A 7,319-nucleotide genomic window follows, 5' to 3' on the forward strand; every position below is an offset into this window, starting at 1 on the left:
GGGCACTGGTTGTCACTACAACACTGGTGACATCACAGAGGATTCCAGAACTCTCTAGGAGACAATAGAATGTCCAAGAAGGGACAGCAGATGTCATGGGGAGCAGACTTTCCCTCCCTGCTAATGTTCTCCCTGTACTGAGCATAAGCAGAGGGGCCCTTTCCAGGAGACTTTCCTGGGGCAGAGCCACTGAGCATCTCCTGCTTCCAAAGCCAAATTTTCCTCAAGGCTTGATTATAAAAACCTTAGTAATTCCTATGCATCTAAATGAATGTTTCCTTTCAAATCTTTCCCAAAAAATGTCTCATCCTAACTCAAATTGTCCTCATTCACCAATGTTAGCCATTAAACCTTCCTGAGATTTCACACCAGCTTGAATATGCAGTCAAAAGTTCTCCTGTCTCATTATGTACAGGTGCTTTATATCACATCAAGAAATAGTCTACATGGTAGGTTACAACATGCGTGTGTATTAGGGGAACACTCATGAAGTCATGTGCTTAGCAATCGACAATTGCCAGAAAATTCCTTAGGAGAAAGAGTTGAAGTCTTTAAGGTGCTAGGAAAAGTGTGGAGACCAGTTGGCAGAGGAAAATGCAATATTGGAGACACCAGTGAAGGGAACCTCATGCTGCTTGTGGGGTTCTGCTCTCTGCACCAATGTCGCTAAAGGAGCACTGATCACAGGCCTGAGTAAGATGTACCATGAGCTTCTATCAGAAAAATAAAATAAACAAGAGATATAGAGGGTGCACAGAAATGTCTAAAATGAGGCTATAAACATCATTAAGTGGATAGAGCAAGGTCCCAGCACCTGTACACTGGGAAATGGCCACCACACCAAACACAAAAGTAGTAACACATTTATCATAGTAAAACACATTTATAATAGTAAAAAATGAATACTTTATAGAATGCACCCACTAACACTGATTGATCACATCCGTAGTTCAAATTTTGGGGGCAAGTTCATGGCCTTAACTACCTTTGTCTCAACTTATATAGCAAAAAATAAGAAAGAACGAGAAAAGACAAAGTCAAAACTAAAAGCTCAAGCTTCTCATATGAGGATTGCAGGAAGTGTTATATGGGAGTCAGTTCTGATTAGGCCATTTTAGATAGAACAGTGCATAGTGACCCTTAATGTGATGGGCCCTATATAAAGCTTTTTGCAATATTGGAATTTTAACAAACCTCATCCAGTATGTACGGAAGAGGCAAAGATGTGATCACCATGTCCTTACTCTGTATCAGGTTATTTTTCTGCATCCTTGATTGTCAGGCATAGAACAGCAACAATCTGAAATAGCTGGTAGACATGGAAAAACATGGCTAAAACTATAGTTGTGGGTTACACACCTCAACTGTGAAAGGCTAATGCTGTGTGCACAGTCCTTGGAGGCCACTCTTTTAAGCCTAATTATTTCAAACTGAAAGGAGGTTTATCTGAGCTCAAGGTGATCCTGGCCAGCCAGGTAGAGGGCAACATGTGATACTTGAGACCCTGTTTTAAACCAGCACAGAAATCCACACTTCATTCAAAGCATCATCTACGAATTCTCGATTATTTACCATTCTCTCCCTACCAGTCGTTCTGTTTGGAATGGTAGAAAACAACTGGAACTGATCTTTCTATTTTAAGGACCTTGATCTCTCTTTTTTTGGGTCCACATTAAGAGTGCATACAAATGGACATCACCATCTGAACATCTTAGTATTATCTACTCTGTATATATAGCATAATACTGTGCCTATGACAGTCTTAAGCTTCCTTGAGTGTAGTTGCCCCATCAAGAAGTGTGAAGTTCTGAGTTCAAACCCCAGTGATGCTTTAAAGGGACTAGAAGAAAGCCATCAGAGATACTCCACTTCTTTGTCCTTAGATTAAATCAAGTTGACACAATGTGAACCTGGTGGGCTATTTAACCATGCATCTTTCTCCCAACCCCACTTCCACGAGTTCAGTCCATGGCAGAATTCATCCCCCACCATCCTAAATATTTCTTTATATATTTCTACAAGAGCCAGGTTTCTTTTTTTTTTAATAGAATTAGTTGTAGGCAATCAACTGCTGCCCTATGTGAGAAATGATTAGTATCTATTGCAACTTACCACAGTGTATTTGTGTATACAAGTACATTATTGGAAATCCAGCATTACTGAGGGATTGGAAACCAGTGCTGTGGCCTTGCCTTTCTGTGCCTCTTCCTGGCTCACAGGCAGCTGGGGGCAGACCTTGAGTTCCTCTTCATGGACAGAGTGATGTTGAATGGGCACTGAGCAGGCAGAGAAACACAGCTGAGGCAGCTCCTTTCAGTTATTAAACACATCATCTCCTTCCGATCTTAAGGGCTATTGCTGAGGTCTTGCCCCCATACCTACCTTAATAGCAGTGAATTTGTTACACAGCAGCCAGCTCTTTCCTATTGCTCTGTAATACGCCTCCACATCATGGATGCCAAGAAAAACACTAACAAAGAACAAAAAACTCTGACGTTGAACTGTGTGGTGCTGGTCACATACCCTGTTATGTTCTGTATGTTATGAGGTTTGTTAATCTTAACAAGTTCCCCAAGTGTATTCTTCACATAGGACCCAATAGATTCAAGGAAAACAGGAACAATTATGTGTAAAATGGCCTGAGTCAGGGCCCACAGACCGAAGCATTTCCAACACTTGTGCACCAGCCCATGTGGATTTTGCAATGAGCTGGGCCTAGCAATGTCCAGTACACAGTTGTGAGCTGTTGCTCTGGTTGAACTGTATTGGTGTGTGCATTAATAAACTACACCTATTTAAATGAATTCAGTGTCCTGTGGTTTGAATCCAGACCCCTTGACACCAGGTCTTCCCTTCTGCAGCACTCGGGAAAAAGGCTAAGTTTAGGAAAGGTGACCTCTTGTCATAAGTTATGTGACAAGAGGGATGGTGAATGATCCCTTGTGATAAGAATCAAGGTTTCCTCTGTGGTATTTAGGTCTATACTGGCCCTGTGCAACAGCTTCAAGAACCCATTTCTGATTTTCCTTGGGATTCCCGTGATGATGCACTCAGACAGGATTGGAAACAACCAAAACGGTGGTCAGACTTGATTTATAAAATGTAGGTAACATTGCAAACTTATGTTGTAGGATATTTGATCATATTGTCATCCCCAATATTGTGTTATTTACTTAGAAAAATACCTTCTGGCTGTGTAGTTCAGTACTAGCACCAATATTTAACCCTAGAGCTATTTTTGTTTGTTTGTTTGTTTTTTGTTTTTGTTTTTGGATGAACAAGTACTTTCCTATTTTGTGGCCCAGCCCTATCTCTTACTTCTTTGCACAGTCATAGAGAGACCTCAAACATATACTCAGACAAAGCCAGGGGAGTGTATAAAAGGGCCTAAGGCAATACCACATAATGACATTGAAAGTGGGCTCTCTTCTTCATGCACGCCTCCAGCTCTCCTGACATCTACATGAATTATAACTCCTAATGCAGTGTAAATGATGTCTGCGCTATTGCTGAAGGAATCATGAGAATAACAACTGTAAACATTCCACCATGGATAGAATTTGTGGAAAGAGGCAACTGGCAGCCAATGAGAGGGCTCTACAGTTAAAGGGGCTTGCTGTCAAGTCTGATGAGCTTGACTCAATCCCCAGGACCCACGTGGTAAAAAGGAGAGAACCAAGGGCCAAGCTGTCCTCTGGCTTCCACTCATGTGCTTACATGTATGTGAGTATATATGTATATGTCTGTATGTACGTGTGGATATGAATGTGTGTATGCATGTATGTGTATACGTGTATATGTATATGTGTGTATATGTCTGTCTATATGTGTGTATAGGTGTATTTGTATGTGTGTATATGTATTGTATGTGTGTGTATGTGTGTATGTATATGTGTATGTGTGTATGCATGTATGTGTGTATGTGTGTATGTGTGTGTATGTATGTGTGTATGCATGTAGGTGTGTATATATCTGTGCATGAGCATGAATGTGTATAGTCATGTATATGCATGTGTTTTCAGGTACGTGTATTCGTGTTTATGTACGAATGTATGTGTGTATATGTATGTATGGACACACAAACACACACAATGTTAAAACATAAAAAGCTCCTTGGAGTATTCACCATGCCTGGATAAGTGGTGACCATGTGGGGGAAACACATGTCCATGTAAGCACACCTGTTCACGTGCACTGAGCAATGCCCAGCCTGGTCTAGAGCTCACTACCTGCCCAACGATGAGTTTCTGCCCACCTGGTCTTCTCAGAGCCAGGCGACGATTGTTCCTGCCATTCCAGTTCTGTTCCAGTTTCTCATGCCACAAACCTTCTAGCTTGAATCGCACCTACTGACGCAGGAACCTAACAGCCTCCAACCCAGTGAAGTAAGTAAACTTCTTCCTGACATCCTCAGGCTTGGTGTCCCCCATGAGTCACAGGGAGGAAGGATGGCATGCACCAAGGAGAAGGGCCATGGGCAAGGAAGACAGGATCATAAGTCAGTCATCCCTGACACCAGCAAAGTGTGTGCTTCAGAGCTGGCTCTGCTCACTCTTGTCCCAGTGGCAGGACTTAAGAGTGGTGCATACCTGTCACCCAGCGCTCAGAGACGTCTGAGGCATGAGAACCAGGAGTTCATGGCCATCGTAACTAATGGTGAGATCAAAGCCAGCCTGGGCTGCATGAGACTCAGTCTCAAAGCAGGCAAGGAGGAACTTGCTATATTTGAGCAAGGAAGCTGCCATCCTCCTGGGTTCTAAACATTCACTGCAATACAGAAAGATGCTAGGGCTAGTGTGGCAGAAAGTAGGAGACAGAGAAGCCAGGTTAACCCTCACTAATCTTCTCATGCTGTGTGAGCTATGAGTAGATGGTGCCCTATACACTGTGGACAGGATGGTCTCTCAGACAGTTCAGAAAGCCATGGAGGACTCCAGCAATTCTCCACTTGGGTGTCACTTGAGTCTTATATGTGTGTGTTTACAAGCCAAAACATAAAATCCATAGGTGACTGTGTGAATTCAACATGGCCCAGCCATGTGCTGGAATATTATTCAGCCTTACATAGGATTCAGATTCTGACCCTTGAACAGGAATGAGAATGGTAGCCATTCTCCTAAGTCAGACCTCCAGGCAGTGCAAAGACAAACTAACACTGTATGACACCACTGAGGGCTGCAGTGTCACCAGTTATATAAAGACAGAAAGCAGGAAGGTTTACAGAGCCCCAGGGGTGACATGGAGGGGGGAGGTTGGAGGGTAGGTGTGTAAGTGGGACTGAGCCTCAGAGGAATCAGACATGGCTGCAGAATATGCATGTGGTTGCCTCCCATACCTGTGGGTGCTGCCTCCTCAGAAAGGCAAATACAGCAAAAGAAAGGACCAGAGGGGACAGGCTCTGACCTCCTGTAGACACACACAAATGACGTGACAGAATGTGCACACTGCTGCCTTGCTGCAGGAGCAGTTGAGCTTCCAGAAGGGTTGAAAGAGGCTGGAAGGGCTGAGCATGGCACTGAGTTCAAGGACATAGCTTTAGGTCCTGGGGAACCTACGGTGCCCAGGCCCCATCCTGCTGATACTGAGGGACACAGCTGACATTCAGGGTGATGGCTGGGCTGGGCTGGGGAATAGGTGTCCACTCTCACCTGCTCCAGCTTGAAGATGTGCTGGGTGAAGTAGGACTGCAACTACTTGTTGGATTCATTGATGCAAACCTGCTGGAAGCTATTCTGTTCAAAGTCCTCAAATCTGAAAATGGCCAAGACACCAATGGGCAAGCACTGGGAGACAAGGTTTTGATATAGCCGGGGCCTCCTGGGAAGACTAGCCGTCCTGAGAGGAGTTGCAGAAGAGGGGATGTCTTTTCCTGACCTGTTTGGTACCCAGTGTTTTTTACCAAGGGTTCCTTTATTACTTCTTGATGGAACCAGGCCTGCACATATCCAGGAAGCATTGGGGTGGAACCTAGGCTTGGTGCCCACATGCTGGCATCGCTGAGGGTGAAGCCTAGCCTATCACACTTCCAGCAATGAGTGCAGATGCCTGGGTTCCTATATAATGGCGGTTCTTACCGTTCCTAAAATTGTGACTCTTTATTTCAGTTCCTCATGTCGTTGTCATCCCAACATAAACTTATTGGAGAGCTACTTCATAAGTGTCACTTTGTTACTGTGAGTAACTGTAATGTAAATGTCTGGTGTGCAGGAGCGCTGATGTAGAACCCACAGATTGAGAGCAGCTGCTGTAGAGGATGAGAGTCCCCTGCCAGCCCTGGTGTTTGCAGAGATCCCGTGGGTTCCTAGTCTCCATGGCTTTCCCAAGGACAGGGTTTATTCTTGGCCGTCTCAGGGCCTGGGACCTCACAGAAACAGCCTCTCCCATGTCCTTCCTGTTGAGAGTGTGGTTGGTCCTCAGCACAGTCCAGTCAAACAAGGCGCGGTATAGACACTTGGCCAGGGGTCTCCTGCAGTTATGGCCTCTGGACAGAGGGGTTTCTTACCTGGGGTGGGGCAACCGTGCCAGGTACAGGCAGTGATGCTCAGAGTCAAGACCTAGTTTTGTCTTATTTTCATAGACAAAGTTGCCCAGGCTGGCCTCGAACTTGCCGTGTAGCCAAGGATAATTAAACAACTGATCCTACTGCCTCTACCCCCCATGGCCTGGCATTGCAGATGAGTGTCACCAGAGCTGGCTTGTCACAGCTGCTATACGGCTCTAAGTCAGGGGCCTCATGTGCAGGAGTTTTATGACTGTGCCATCCCAACCCCGCAACCAGGGTTTTCACCTTTCTCCTGCTGAAGTCTGCTTAATCCTACCCTGGCCCCAGGACACAGCAGCTGTGGGAGACTCAAAGTCTGGGGCTTCAGCACAGCATGGGTACACAGCATGGCATGCAGCCTACACGGCTGTGAAAAAGCCAAGGAAGTGCTTCTCAGCTCACCCCCTGTAGGAGTGTCTAGCCCATCCTTCTCTCCATGGACACAGACATCTGCTTCCAACTGCCCGACATGTCCCTCTGGTTTTGACTTTCCTGGATACCATGTCAATGCCACCACACAGAGTGCTGCCTCTACTGGGGACACTCACACAACCTCTCTGGGGGACATCTGAGCCAAGCAGGGATTGGGTGCACTGCAGAGAGGTCAAGTCATGTTGTGAAGTACCTTGTCCCACAAAGGCTCACTGTTCAGGGAGTTGACTGGAAAAGTAAGCTTATGCCCCTGGGCAGGGTCCCCATAGGGAGTGTCCTACACCCTGCCATCAGGTCTATTCCTGGTGCCATGCAAATTCAATTTGCAAGACCCAATGCTCTGGAA

The 7,319-nt window shown here is 45.4% G+C and overlaps 1 protein-coding gene across 6 annotated transcripts in view; it reads right to left on the reverse strand.

The window, feature by feature from the left end:
* The window catches only part of LOC147999071 (disks large homolog 5-like), a 50,462-nt gene that overhangs the window by 3,975 nt on the left and 39,168 nt on the right, over positions 1-7,319 (reverse strand). The window lies entirely within an intron of this gene.

The sequence above is a fragment of the Rattus norvegicus genome, chromosome 19 (assembly GCF_021556685.1).
Source record: "Rattus norvegicus strain SHRSP/BbbUtx chromosome 19, alternate assembly SHRSP_T2T, whole genome shotgun sequence".
NCBI classification, from domain to species: domain Eukaryota; kingdom Metazoa; phylum Chordata; class Mammalia; order Rodentia; family Muridae; genus Rattus; species Rattus norvegicus.